Here is a 16,010-nt window from a genome sequence, read left to right as displayed (position 1 = left end):
ATCTGCAGTGGAATGGGGACAAAAGTGGATGGTCACATTCAATGCTGCCAAGACTAAGCTTGTTTCCTTCAATAACTACAAGAAACCTTCTCTACCACCAATAGCAATGGCCAAGAACACATTGCCTGAAAGTACTTCTTTTAAACTCCTTAGCCTAACGTTTACAGGGAATATGAACTGGAATAGATACATTGAGAGCATTGCCAAGGCTGCTGCAAAGAAGGTGGGCTCTCTCTACTGTGCTAGAAAATTACTTACGCCTGAAAGTATCCTGTACCTCTATAAGGCCACCATTCACCCATGTATGGAGTACTGTTGTCACATTTGGGCTGATGCATCTGTTGCTTGTCTCTCACTCCTGGGCAGGGTTCAAAAGAGAGTCGCCAACCTGATAGGTCCTGAACTGTCATCTAGGCTTCAGCCTCTGTCCCATCGACGAGATGTTGCATTCCTGTTCTACAAATACTTTAATGGTGAATGCTCTGACGAACTGCAAACACTTGTACCTCCTTGACGTAACTATCCCAGACAAATCCGACAAGCAACTAAGTCCCACCCCTTTACAGTAGAGTTCCCTAGGTACAAGAAGGCCTTTTACTCCAATAGTTTCTTCCCAAGAACTGCAAGTCTTTGGAACTCCCTTCCGGGATTCTGCTTTTCCATACTGATATGCAGAAGTTCAAGCGTAATGTGAACAAACATCTTTCTACACATCTCCCTTCATAATGCCTCCGCAAATTATGTCCCTGATAGTAGCCCCCTACTTCAAAGTGTCACTGTGCCTTGTTTGGGGTGAAAATTGAATTAAAAAAAAAAAAAATTAAAATGAGTAAAAAACACTAAAGGTGTTTTTTTTTTTTGTTTTTTTTTTAAAGTATGAAACAAGTAATGTTGAGTTGTTGACTAAGAATAACAAGATGGTGGCAATTCTTCGGAGTTTCGGGTGCCTCGAGATTCGCCTCGAACACTTAAAAATAAGTTAGGTAGAAAAGTAACTTATGGTGGCTATATCAATAAATGCCTAAAGGGTACTTGATGAGGAGTGTGGACCCTGCGCAAACATTTGCTTTCTAAAAACGGCTCCCTTATGGGACATGCACAGAAGGTTTTCAGTGGTCTATTTAGCTATGAAAAACTTTTTCACCCCCCCAATGCCAAATTGATTTAAAACTCCAAATTGTTACACGTATTAAATGACAAAACTTGGAGTAATCAAAAAAGAATATTTATTTCATACAATGTACCATTGTGACAGATGAAGCAAGCAACATCCTTTTTTAATGGATGTCTTCTGACTCTTATGAATTTTGCACCGAAAAATCTGTGTGTTACGATAGCAGTGTCAGAAACCGATCTTAAGAATCGGTGAAAAAAAATTGAATAATTCGACCTCCTATCTTTACAAGCTTATAACTACTTCAAACCCTAATTTTTTTTTCAATTAAAGGAGTAAAGATTAAATTTTAAAAAATAATAACAGGTTTAATAGCAAATTATGCAATATTTGTTTTTAAATCGGTTTTCTTTAAAAAAGATTTGAAGAAAATCAACTAAATTTTACTTCGGTTATAAAAAAATCAATATAAATTCGAAAAAATCACTTACCTATAAAATATACTATTGAATGTTTAGTTTCATTCTTCATTGTTCAGAATTTATCCATATTTATATTTTAAATTTCATTTATTTCTTAAATAAAAGAATTTTTTAAACAACTGTTTGAAAAAAGCGTGATTACGCAAACATTTTTACATCTTTATCGAAAACCGGAAGTAGCCGTTTGTCTTTGTTTAGAACTATGGATGGACAGAAGGCAGTAAAAACCACATGTTCGTGTTAGCCATCTAGCCTTGTGCCTGAAGAAATATGTGTTCCCATAGATTAAAAGTAGTAAAATTTTACTTATAAGTTTTTGCCTTAAAAAAAAAACACTCGAGGAATTAAAAAAATTTTTTTTTAAAGAAATACATAAATTTTTGATTTATTATATTTTCATTCTTCTTTATCGAGTGAAATTTTTTTTTTTTAAATATCTAAAAAAAAGAAAACATTCAATGAAATAGAAAAAATTGTCGTCAGCGTCCATTACTTACTGGACAATATAAGCAGAACATAGGCTTCAAAAAAAAAAAAAAATCAATGTGTTTTTTTTTTTTTTAAAAAAGGTTTTACATTTTGGACTTTACAGGTAAATTTCCAAAAATAACTTCTTTTCTTTTTTTTGTTTTAATTTACAATCTATTATTTATTGATCTTTTATCTTCAATTTGTGATATATAAAACTTTGGTGAGTAAATTAATTATTAAAATTTTAATAGGCATTTCAAAATGGGGGGGGATTAAAAAAAACGTTTATCTAAAATATTATATTCAGTTTATTGGAAAGAGCATAAAATTTCACACTGACCCTGAAAATATCGTAAAAATTGAACGAATAGAAAAATTTTGATAGATTTTTAAAGTTTAAAAATTGAAACAAAATTAACTCGTAAAATTCAATTGATTTCATTACGTAAAAAAAAAAAAAAAAAAATGGCTGCATGAAGGCGCGCCGGCACCTTGTAAACACTGTTTTTTAAAAATAAAAAATAATATTTCTATTATTTTTTTAAAACTTTAATAGTTTATTTTGGAAGTATATTCCATAAAGAAAATAAACAACTCACTTTTAAAAAGAGAAATTACGAGTTTTTTTTTATATTTTATTCGCAGTTCTGTGTTAAGGGTGTCAAAAATTTCCCCACACCTAGTGTTGTTACGGTACTTTGAGTCATCTCTTGATGACAAACACTACATTGCATCGTAGATGCAAGTATTTTTCGTTCTTTAAGGAAATTATAAGAAGAATCAAAGTTCTTTGTCCACTCAAATAGTTGCGCAAGCATTTTCTTATTATAAATGTACAAAAAAATATTTAGTGAGGGAAATAAAATAAAAATGAATTTAAAATTAAAAATGAAATAAAAAATTTTTTAAAATGAATCAAAATAAAAATAAATTTAAAATGAACAAATAAAACAAAAACAAGCACAAAATAAAAGTATAAATGAAATTTACTCAAAGAAAAAAAAGTCAAAACAGAAAACACGCTCGCTTCCAATTTGTACTTGACGTAATTTAATGGTTAAATGAACCAGTGAACCACTGAACCACTGAAAACCTTGAGCCTTTCACACTCCTCCTCAAGTGCCGCCTAAAATATTGGGCCATATGCTGTTCGTCGACTGAGTACCATGTGATCGAACCTTTTCCAAACTAAAAACGAGGCTCAAATTTCAAACCGTCTGAACTATTTACAACCAATAATTTGATAAATTGAGGTGACAACAACAAGTTGATTTAAGTGATATAAATTAAATTTTATTTGAAAAAAAAAATTTTTTTTAACAAAAACAAATAAGCGAAATAGTTAACATATATTAAAAAATGAAGAGGGGGTAGACGAAACAAAAATGAAAGTAAAAAGACTCCCGGGCAACGTCGATCAATTAAAGATCGCTAATAAATCTAAATAGTTTGTGACATGAAGCAAGCGCGATATATTTTATTGGCCAAAAGCCATTTGATTGATTTGTCTGCTCTTGTTATATATCCACCCACGCCCACTGTTAACTTTCGTGTGAAATAACGCGAGATTCTCGCCGTCACGTCAAACGAGAAGTGCTCACTTAACCCCGCCCACTTTTCTAGTTTCAGTTTCACCAGTCGGACGTGTTTGTGTTGCAGGCTTCTGTGTACACTCACTACGCAGGCGAATAATAATAATAGCTTATAATAATCTGTATGATTCGATCTTTCTCTGTTATCTGCCTATCTATCTAGCTATACACGCACGCATACAGATATTTTTACACTCACACACACACAAGGGGGAATTGTAAAAAAAAAAAAAGATCTTCAATATCCTTGTTTACCCCCTCTTTTAATTCTGTCTTTCTGGGTTCGAGTGAGAGAGTGAGTGTTTTAGGGGGTGAAAAAGGGGGCTTCGTGAATCGATTCTCATTTGCATACAAAACTAAAATTAGAAACAGGGAAAATATTTTCACATAATCCAGGAAAGAAATAATACATCAACTTATTTACACCCGAGGGAAAGAGAGAGAAGAAAGAGTTCTAGAGGAATTTTACTGCTTTGAGGATAAAAAGTTGTATTAGCGTCACCCAACCTCAAACGATTAACAATGGCTGAAAACGGAGAAATTGCCGACGCAAACCCCAAGACTGAGTTGGAAATACTACAGCAACAATGCAACCAAGTAACGGACGATTCCCTGGAAGCGACCAGGAGAATGTTGACCATGTGCGAAGAAAGCAAAGAAGCGGGTATACAGACCCTGGTCAACTTGGACGAACAAGGGGAACAGTTGGATCGCATCGAAGAGGGCCTCGATCAGATCAACCAGGATATGAGAGATGCAGAAAAAAATCTGGAAGGGATGGAGAAGTGTTGTGGCCTGTGTGTGTTGCCCTGGAAAAAGGCAAAGTCGTTTGAAAAGAGTGGAGATTATGCGAACGCTTGGAAGAAGGATGACGATGGCCCCACCAACACGAACGGACCTCGGGTCACGGTCGGAGATCAGATGGGTCCCATGGGCGGGTATGTGACCCGCATCACGAATGACGCCCGTGAGGACGAGATGGAGGACAACATGAAAGAGGTGAGCGGTATGATCGGAAATCTGAGAAACATGGCCATTGATATGGGTAACGAGATTCAGTCCCAGAACAGGCAAGTTGATCGGATCCAACAGAAGGCCGAATCCAACGAGAGTCGTATCGACGAGGCTAACAAGCGGGCCACCAAATTACTCAAGGATGCTTAAACAATTCGAAAGAGAGAACCGGAGCGAGAAGAAGCGATAAAAAAAGAAGAAAAAAAGCATTATCAAAAAAACAACAAAAAAAAACAAAAAAAAAAAAAAGACAAAACAAATAATCGAGAAATATGGAAGGAAAGAAAAAAGAGAGAAAGAGAGAGCGAATGAGAAAGAGAGAGAGAAAAGAAAAAGTTAAAAAAAAAAAACATTTCATTCTTCTTTTCTTACCCCCTCCACAATCTTCTTATCCCACCCATCCTTTCAAGTTTTGTTTTGATCTTTAAAAAAATGCTGCAGAATTAATTTAATTTTATGTTTAAGCAAGGAAAAAAGAAGTTTATATATATTTGAATTACTTAATATTTTCTTAAGTTGAAAGAGGGTCTTCTAAAAAAAAAAAAAACAAATATTATATGCCGTTCATATTCTTCGCCATCTGTAGATACAATGTTGTCTTGTGAGCTTAGTGCGTCCTACTTGTGTGTATCGTATCAGTTAATCATAAGTTTCACGTTCCCTTTTCCCCTTCATATAATATTTGTTGTTCTTCCGCATCGGAATTTAGTAAGTTCCCCCCCCCCTCACCTCATCGTCTTGCACGACAAATGTGCGGTCGAAAAATACTGTTTCCTTTTGGTTGAAAAGAAACAACAAAAGAACCATAATGCTTGACCAAGACAGAAAATTAATAGCTATTTGCCAATTTTAACTGCTTCAAAGTTACTTTCAGATGTCAAAGAGTACAGATGTAAACAAAAACAGCTATATATATATATATATATATATATATATATATATATATTATATATATATATATATATATATATATATTATATATATAATGTGTGTGCGTGTGTGTCGAAATTTGAAAATAACTTTGAAGCCTTTAAACTATAGACTAATAGGTAATTTCTGACTGTGGCCTCAAAGTTTAAAGGCAAAATGGTTCAATGGGTTCAGTTGTGCTTGTTAGCCAAAAAAAACAGCATTTGTTCGACCGTGCCCCTTTTGTATTATTGAGTCGTTATTTACATATCCAACCTTCTTCGTGCCATAATTCAAACATCTTCGGATTACTATTGAACACCTAATCCTCAGATAATTATCATTAATTGCGAACATGTTCTGGAAAAAAAGGTCATACTGTTCGATTTTTTAGTCGGTAGTTTGTTAAGTGTAACGTAAAATGATACCCCAGTCCCCCCACTCCTTGGCTCGTAATTCCGAAAAGGAATTCGTTAATGTGACTTTTTTTCTTTTTTTTTGCTAAATACAGGTTGAAACACATTACTCCAGGATTAATATAATTTTACGTTAAACGAAACTTGACTATAATTGAACAAATACTTTTTTTATTCACTTATATATAAAATAAATATTCAAGATAAATATCCCCCCAACCCCAGCATATTTAATCTCACCTTAACATTTATTTTACCTCTAAGAACTCTTGTCATCGTTATAATGCAGGCACAGGGAAACATATAACATTTATTTAAAAAAAAAAAAAAGAAAAAAAAAAAAAAGAAGCAAATTGATATTTCAATTTGGAAAATTTTAACTCCGTTTCGTTTCCATTATTGAAAAAAAAATCGATTTATGCGACGTTCTAAACATCGATTTTAATTACATTAAGAAACGCCATTTTTATATTTTTAAAACATTTTTCAAGGTTTAAAATTTTTTTTATCTGATTAATTTTACAAAAATAAAAACATTTTTATGTTTTTGCTCGCGTGAAAAAGTTGGGATTTTTTTTTGTAATAATCATAAAATATCCCCCCCCCCCCGCCAAATTCCTCAAAAGTAGAAAGTCCTGCTTATAAAGAAATTCTAGCAAATGATGAATTTAATTAATACAAAACGAATTTTGACAATTTCATAAAAATGAACCCGCTTTTAAATTAGGTATTTGTAACTATCACTATAATTCAATAGAATTAGCAATATTCAGAAATGTTTGTCTTTGTGGGGACATGCTGGATATGGAAGGCAAAAAGAAAATGTATATTTTTAATTTTATGCTTTATTTTGTTTTACAGTTCAGAAAAGATTTTAAAAAAAGGGGGGAAGGGAGAGAGCAAAGCCAACATCCACTGGAAGACGATTTGCAACTGGAAGGAGCCGTTTATATTATATATATATATATATATATATATATATATATATATATATATATATATATATTTCAGATGTGTTTGTGAATGCATGTACAAGTTAATAAAAAATAAAAAAATGAAATGAATTTAAAAAATAATTTAATTGGAAAATTAAACCAACATCTTGAAAGCGAGAAAATAAAACAAAAACGACAAAACAACCCAAAATACCTTCCAAAAACAACAAGTGAACACAAGGAAAAGCAACAAAAAATATTTCTTAAATATTGACAATTTATTTTTAATCATTCACCTCGTTGTTTACTGTGATTAATATTCTATTGAAATATATATTTGAATAATTAACACATGAAACAAGAAACGAACTTTAAAGAAAATATTGAAAAAAAAGTAGAAAGAATAATTATAATGTTGGAGGTTAAAATATTTTTTTATACATTTTTAATATTAATTAGTTAAAATCATATTAATTTGGATCGAATAATCAAAATATAACCACTTTAATTTTTAGATTAAAAAAGAAAGTTTTTTTTTTCTTTTTTTTTTTTTTTGTTAATTGTTGTTTAAGGAAAAATAGGAATAAACTCAATAAGGAAGGAAAACACTACAATCAAAAATGAGTATATCAAACCAAAAACGGAAACTGATTTTAAAATGGCAAAACCAAAATTAATTTCACACTGGATTAAAATAAAGGAAAAACAAATTATGAAGACAAAAAAGGAAAAATGTTTAAATTACCAAGAAAAACAGAAATGAATGAAAAAACAAACAAAAAACAAAACCAAAAGGAATTTATCTTCTCTTTCATCGTCTACCTCTTCCTCTTCCTCAACATCTTTTACTCCTTACTTCTTAGACTTCTTGGGTGTGATTTTTTGATAGTGGAAAAAATGTTTGGGATGGATTTACCTCTTAAATAACAGGTGAGAGACAGTTTTGTTTGACTCGGCTTCATTTTTTATTCTTATAATAAAAAGAAAAAAAAAAAAAACTTTTTTTTTTTCATTTTTTTCTCTTTTTCAATTCCCCCCTTCCCCCCCAAAAGGCAACCATTGCAACGGGGTTGCCATTCATCTTATCTTCATCTTTTTCTTTCCTTTTGGCATCCAGAATGAGCACGACTCTCTCACTCTTCTCCCTGACCCTTGAGACTCATCAGAGTCCCTCCATACAAGATTTCAAAGACGCAGATCGAATGCTCAGAAAAGTCCAACTTTGCCCTTCATCCCTTCCCTCTGAAACGCATGCCTGCACAGTTCCAGCTCCTGCATGGTTCGTATACTTAGAGATTTCAAAATCAGCATCAGTTACTTTTTTACATTCATGCATGATATTTTTTTACATTAAAAATAAAAACGAGAGGAAAAATCCATCTAAGAAATAAATTTAATAAGGTATTAAAAAAAGGTAAAATTCCGCATAGAAATCAACTGAAGACATCAAAAAATATTTCTAGATAATTTATTCACATATATATATATATATATATATATATATATATATATATATATATATATATATATATATGTATGTATGTATGTGTAAAATCAAAATGAATATTTTTAATTCTGGATTTTCTATGATGATCTTCAGATAAGTAAAAGAAAACCACCCGATTTAAGACATTATAGACAAGCTAAAGAAGACTGGTTTCCTCTTCATCAAAATAAGGATTCCATCATTTATATTAAATTATTTAATAAACAAACATTTTTAAAAATTCTACTTGATAAAAAATAATTTGGTAAAAAAATGGGTGCTAATGCAGAGAGTGATCCGCGCTATTTTTTAAATCGTATTTCCACATTTAATTAAAGTTTTATGATATGTTTTTTATTCAATTGTAAGGTTAGGTACAAAACATCCTCCCCTCCCCATGTTAAGAATGGCTTTTTAAATAATAACGTTATTATTTCAGCACGGATCACTCTCTGCATGAGTACCAAAAAAATGAAATAATAATGAAAGTAAAAAACTTCCGGGCAATGTCGGATTAATACAATTTTGGATAAAGGCTATTTTCTTCTTCTTCTTCTTCTTCTTCTTCTTCTTCTTCTTCTTCTTCTTCTTCTTCTTCTTCTTCAGCTGTTTAAAATGATCTGGGTTTGTTTTTAATATGAAAAAAGATGAAAATGCAGAAATATGACCGATCAAAAATATTTATTTTCTATTGATATCATATCCTATAGGTTTGAGGAAAATTTAAATTTGATTTTTTTTCAAATGTAATAGTTTCTTCTTCGTCTTTCAATGTCTTCAAAAGACGGTCATTGATTTAAAAAGAAAAAAGGGCTTTAATTAAGCCGAAAGCTACCAAGGGGATGAAATGCAAAAGTTAAAAAAATAATAATAAAGAGGGGGAAAAAACTAGTTGGAGTTGAGGTTTAACATGACCTAAAATAATGAGAAGTCATGAAGGAGGAGAAGTTGTTAAAGCAACAATTTTGATTTGAACCCACAAAAAATAAAATAATGAAAAAACAGAAGCAAGATTAGTAGAGTTAAAATAATGTCAGATCTAGTGCATGAACAAATTAAAAAGGAAGAGGAGGAGAAAAAGATTTAAAAAAAAAAATTCTTGGATATTTGATTGGAGCAGGGGAGAGGGTTTGAAGTTCACAAAGGAAAAGCGGTTCAATTCCAGTGAATGGCTGAATAAAATAAGGTAAGTAAATAAATAAGGTTGCCTGCCAAGAAGACGAGGACGAGAGAAAAGATGGAGTCATCAACCTGAAATTCTACTGCAGAGCAAGAGCCTTATCAGCCTAGACTGTCACTTGTTATTACAAAGTTTAATGGTTACAGGTATTATCTGTCTGCATGGCCATCTTGGTGACAAGATTAGTGCAGTAAGAAAAAACAAATGTTGGTATCACAAAGAGACACACCTGTGACTCAGAAAAAAAAAAAAAAAAAAAAGAATGTGACAAGAATTTAGAGATACAGTAAAACAATAACTTTGGACTGATGATGATGATGGCGCCTGGTAGAAAGAAAGCTGTCAACACAAAAAATGGGATTCAATCTTACAAAGTCGAGAAAGATAATCTAACAGTTATAGAGTTTAATAAAAGTAAATTCAAATAATGAAAAATAGTTTTATTCTTCAACTTTCCATATGATGCCATTTTATTTGATGCCCTCTGAATATTTTGAGTTATGAACAACTTTTGCAAACCTCTCACTGTGTGAACAATAACAAAGTGGCATCTTATGTCCATTTTACTTTTGTAAAACGCAACAAATATATCAGATAATTTTGCCTCATGCTGTGCAAGAGATTTCAAAAAATTAAATTTAAATGCAAACTGTTGAGGTGGCGTGCAGTGTCAGATAATTACACGTGAAAATTAGTAGATAGTTTAGCTGTTAAGAATTAGAAACACAATAAGATTTTACCAGACATTGTTTTGTCATTAAAATTTATATTGCTCTTTGAATCAGCAGATTATGATCAACATTGTTATGAATATTAGATGTAACTTATGTGAGAGATTCTTGTATATTCAATGCGCTCTCAGAAATATAATGAAACAACATTATATACACAATATTATACAAACGCTTTTGTGTTTTCGTCATAGAACTATGTTAAAAACAGGATCGCATTTCTGTAGTCATTTACCATAGTTTATTTTAATAATAATAATAATGATAATAATAAAGTTTTATTAATGTAGTGAGCATATAAGGATCCTTCCCCTACGTGAGTTGGGCACTGTGGTAAGTGATAACGCCAACTACTATTAGCACCAATACAAAGCTCTATGTAAAAGGAGCATTCTCTAGTGGTTGACAATGTAAATATAAATCATTGAGATGTCACTTGCCTGCCTTGTAGCCACGTAGAGTTGCCAACTAATCAACTAGATGGTTGCAAGTTTGATAGGTGTTATTCTAACTACATTGACGAGACGTTATACAAGCAAAACAGTCTGTGGATGGCATATATGAATCTTTCATTTTTTTTTTTCCACTAGAAAAATATTTCTTTTAACCAAATATTATATATATACATGTATGCACATATGTAACCAATGATATTTGGGGGGGAAAAACAGACAAAAAACTACAGCTTCAGTGGTTACACAAACGTACTCAATCTTCAATTTTACAACTCTAGACAAGTGCATTGAACACTATTAGATTAAATGTTAATACAAACAAATTTGATATTGTATTGTATTAATTTGGTTTGGAATTTATTACATAAAATATATATTTCTATGAGATAATATATATACCTATCCTATTTCAGTATTTGTTTCACAAGAGTGCTCTATACATGAGTAGAGCTTGGTAGTAGTAGTAGTAGTAGTAGTAGTAGTAGTAGTAGTACTAGTATAGGAATATATATTCATAAGATCATAGTTTAAGAGAAGATATGAAGGAAGTTCTTTCTTTTCCTAAACGTGATCTCCTACTTTTGATGTTAAAGTGACGACTTAAATCTGAAAATGGTCATTTCAAATTAACGTCCATAATGATAACAGCAACAACTAATTGTAGAACAACACTATAAAAAATAAAATAAATAAGCATTGTTGATTAATAGAGCTAGACAATGCATATTAGTTAGAAAGACGAGAACGGTTAATCTTATTGTGATTTAATCTCAACAGTTAAGGATCAACATTCTATTTTTAACTTAAGCATGACAGACTGACTAGATTGTGACAACCTCACGATAATTCTATTTCAAACTCGTTACAAATTAGCGATAATTCTATTTAAAACCCGTGTGACAGACTCACGATAATTCTATTTAAAACCCAAGTGTGACAGACTGAGAGAAATTCAATTTTTAACTTAAGACTGATTTCGTGTGATAGACAGATGAACTTGAAACCTAAGAGACTGACCAAATGACATAGGCTCTTTATTTGAGACAACTGAACTCTTTTAAAGAAAGATGTCTATTCAATCTCCGTTTATCGATAAAAAAAATGCCATTTCAAACTGAAACACGAGAGATCGAACAAATAAAGGGGGAAAAAATTCTAATAGAAACGTGTAGAGTTATCGAAAAAAAAAAAAAAAGATGACAAATCAATAGCTATAAGCCTCACCGCAATGTCGATCGAACAATAACGTACCCCTCTTTGGTTGAAAGAAAAAAAAAAAAAAAGATGAAAAAACAAAAAAAAAAAGATGAAAACACAAAAAAAAAAAAGATGAAAAAACAAAAAAAAAAAAAAACCGACTCGATTTTTCTTTATGAATTTAAAACATTTCAATTTCATAAAGACGTTAACACCATTTTTATTTTGCTCATGTATTTTTAAATGTAAAAATATCGGATGAAATTCTAAACCAATTTTTTGAAGAGACAATTATGTTGAGATTATAATTTATGTTTTTCAACGAGAACAAAGACAGTCGTGAATCCATTATGTATTCAATTGGGCTTTACTACATCGTATTTAAATGATCATATTTTTAGTCATAATAAAAGCAATAACCAAGTGCCCAATTACATGTGCAAGAGCATGGCAAGTAAATTACCCAGAAACGTTTGTTTCATTTATGAAGGAAATCGCCAGGCTGTATAAGTATATTTTTATACTGCTACTAAGCTCTATTCCTATTGAGCACTGTTAGAATAAATACTGAAACAATAATACTAGTGTGGACAAATTTTAGAATAAACTAACGGAATTGAGAAATAATGGTAAAAAAAAATCATAAAGACATTTTTGGGATTTATCTGATGAAATATTTAAGAGAATTTCATCTGTATATTCCAATTATTTTGTGATATTATGTATTTGTATATATATATATATATATATATATATATATATATATATATATATATATATATATATATATATAAAACGTTTTAATTTTAAAAGTTTGAATGGAAATCTTGATCAAAATAAGAAAATGTAAAGTAATTATATATATATATAATTAAGTAAAGTAACTACTTATATATAATTTATTCATTCATGCATGCATGTAAAAAAGAGAGAGGGGGGGGTCTGAAAAAAAAATGAGAAAATTTGAATAAAATTAAGTAAAATAAATTAGATTTTATTCATTTTAAAAATAAAATCCCATAGAAATTAACTAAATTCATCAATAAATATTTCTGAATAATTTATTCATACACATACACTTTCTCCTTCACCTTTGTTTTGACTTTTTTTTCTCCTAAGATAAATTAAGTAACAAATCGTCAATTCTAAAGAAAATATATTTGTTCAAATATTCAGCATTTCCATACCCCCCCCCCCGTAATATTTTTGTAAAAAAAACAAAGCAACAAAAACTTCAAGCAAACAACAAAAATATCCTTCAAATTATCATATTGGTTGACTACCACACTCTCAAACTAAAACAATTTTTGAAAAACTGTTTAATATTTAGGAGAGTGATTCAGTTTGCTCTGCAAGTTTAGCATAAAATCCCTCTCAAAATTCTGAAAATGCATTTGTGAACTAAATTTTTGGCAAAAAAGTGACTGAAATCAAATCGAGGAATCGTTTTACATTAGAAATGCATTGTAAACTGAACTCTACACTAAAAATGAAACAAGTATTTTTATGTAATATGAAAATTTGGTCTAATTGAGAGAAAAGATGTGGGAGAGGAATGCATTTGTACACATCAGCCAAACAGTATTAAACTAAACGTATTATTTGAATTATTATTCAGGTAACTATTCTCATCTTGGTTGTTACTTTCATAACGTTTCAACCTATATAACCTTTGATCTTCTTCAGGTGCATCTTTTTGAATTCTAAAATCTTTGTGTTTCTGTTAACTTGCTTCCTCATGAGAGCAGAGTAAGACACAGTTGGGTTAATCATGGGGAAAAATTTAGTTCTCAACAAGGGGCAATCTGGATTTGGACAAAAAATAAAATTGCCTCAATCTAGGAAGATTTCTAAATCACTGACAAACACTAGACAAGTTGAAGTGCAGTATCAGAACAGATACTACACTTAGTTGAATTCAGAAATCTCTACAGAATTTCAAACTGAACCTTTTATTTAATCTACTAAAATAAATTGTTCTCATTCTGACAGCCATGGATTAAATAAAGGGTTCAGTTTGAAGTTCTGTAAAACTTCCAGTATTGTGACAAAGATGCACCTGAAGAAGTTCAGAGGTAAAATCGTCTGAAACGTTGGGAATATAACAACCAAGATGAGACTGGTAATCCAAATTATTAATTTTCATCTTAAAACTTTTGAAATAAAATATTTTAATTCAATATAAATATTAATAAGATTTCTTATTTTGACAAACCTTCAGCTGATCTCACAAAACCCTTATAAAAAAAATTGGTAAATACAAGAAACTAGGAAGAGCAATTATTTCTATTAAATATTTTTTTCTTAATCTTTTTAATCTGTCTGCTTGCTTGCCTGCCTTTGTAAGCCGTCTTGAAACTTTTTTCTAATTCAATAATTCAAATTTTCTTCTTTTCTCATACATTTCATTTTCTCTTTTTAATCCTGCATCTCAACCTGTGAACAGTAGTTAGCCATCATGATTGTTTTGTCAAATGCATTTTTATTTTTATTATATCTAATTCATATTTTACCTTTCTTTATAATTTTCCTATATTTACACTTTTTTCTATTTACCTAAACACAAATACATGTCATTAGTGAATAACAAAATGCACTTAGATTACTTTACTGCAGTTTCATGGTTTTATCTAATCTTTAGAAGAAAAACATCATGTGTTTAGTATAAATGACATATACACATCAACATTCTTTTCTCAACCCCCTCCTCTTCAATAAGTTGTGCAAGTTCTATCTCCCTCCTTACCATAAAAAGTGCATCCACTTATTTGGGGGTTTGAATTCTTGCATTTATGAAGAATCCAAGGGTGTTCCAATATTAGGAACTGATATATATGATTTTACACAAGTTGAAATCTTATGGTACCAAAGGTTGCAACTAAAACAGAAATTTGTAAAAAAGAAAGAAATGGCTGACGAGTGATAGAATGGATTCCATGCAGCAATTTTTAGTTGCAAAACTTGCGTAAAATGATAAATTAATATTCTGCCATTATAGAATAATAAAGCACTCTATTGGATTTCTTTTTACCCAACAGAATCGACAAAATATATATGTTGTAGTTCTTGTTTGTTCGGAGATAAGATCCCTCCTCTCTTAACCATACATATATATATATATATATATATATATATATATATATATATATATACACACACTGAAATTACATTACTCAGAGTAGTTGGATAAGTATAATTCATTTAGATCAAAGAGGATACAGCATTATCATAAAGTCAACATTCGTCTTTGCGTCTTCAAAAATGAAATAAAACATTTTATTTTATTAAAATAAAATTATAGAAAGTAAAAAAAAATACAAATACAAGACTTGAAGGAAGAGACCACAAGAGGGTGTTTCCCATGCATTTCAGACAAATGTTGGGTGTCCCTTGAGAAGTTTTAAATTTAACAAATTTATTTTAATTAATGTCACTTTACTTATATTTGTAACATCCAATCAATACCAAATACATCCTTGGTTTCACCCCAAAAATTGAATAAAGAAGGTAATATGATGTTATAGGCTGAGTGCAAAAAAACTGTTTTTCAATCACTCCTTGATCTTCCTGCTAAAATATATATGTATGCACACATAATATCTAAGGTTAGTGGGAGAGAACCTCGGAAGAGTGCTCGATTATTAAGAAAATTTTTTAAATACGAGCGTAATATTTATTCATATAGGTATCAGTATTGAAAAAATGTATGCCTATTTTCCAATGCCAAAAACAATTCTTTTTATTGTTTTTTTTAACTTCATTTTCCATTGCTGGTAATAATAACAAAATGATGAACATGGCTTGATTTTAAACTACTAGTAAAACTAAAATCTATATATCACCAACCTATACTAGTTTTATGTTTGCGAAAATCTATGTACATATTACATTTTACAGTAATTTGAAAATTAAAAAAACAAAAAAACCTTATAACTAAATATTTAGAGAATTAGAATCAGGAAAATTATTGGAATCGTCCCATCACTAATATATACGTATTGAGCACTGTTGAAGTAAATACTTAAAGT

At 30.5% G+C, this 16,010-nt stretch overlaps 1 long non-coding RNA gene and 1 pseudogene across 2 annotated transcripts in view; both read left to right on the top strand.

The window, feature by feature from the left end:
- The first annotated feature begins 3,623 nt into the window (after positions 1–3,623).
- Positions 3,624–4,944, top strand: LOC145242481 (synaptosomal-associated protein 25 pseudogene; annotated as a pseudogene). The gene has a single exon (XR_013862745.1). The product of XR_013862745.1 is annotated as a synaptosomal-associated protein 25 pseudogene (transcript).
- A 1,121-nt stretch (positions 4,945–6,065) lies between these two features.
- The window catches only part of LOC145242483 (uncharacterized), a 222,145-nt gene continuing 212,200 nt past the window's right edge, over positions 6,066–16,010 (top strand). The window contains exon 1 of the long non-coding RNA XR_013862746.1: positions 6,066–7,863. This is a non-coding gene — a long non-coding RNA (uncharacterized LOC145242483). The remainder of the gene's footprint in view (positions 7,864–16,010) is intronic.

Source organism: Euprymna scolopes, chromosome 21, assembly GCF_053919585.1.
Source record: "Euprymna scolopes isolate OS-2025 chromosome 21, ASM5391958v1, whole genome shotgun sequence".
NCBI classification, from domain to species: domain Eukaryota; kingdom Metazoa; phylum Mollusca; class Cephalopoda; order Sepiida; family Sepiolidae; genus Euprymna; species Euprymna scolopes.
The sequence above is the reverse complement of the archived record's forward strand: the minus strand, read 5'-3'. Positions and strand labels throughout refer to the sequence as shown.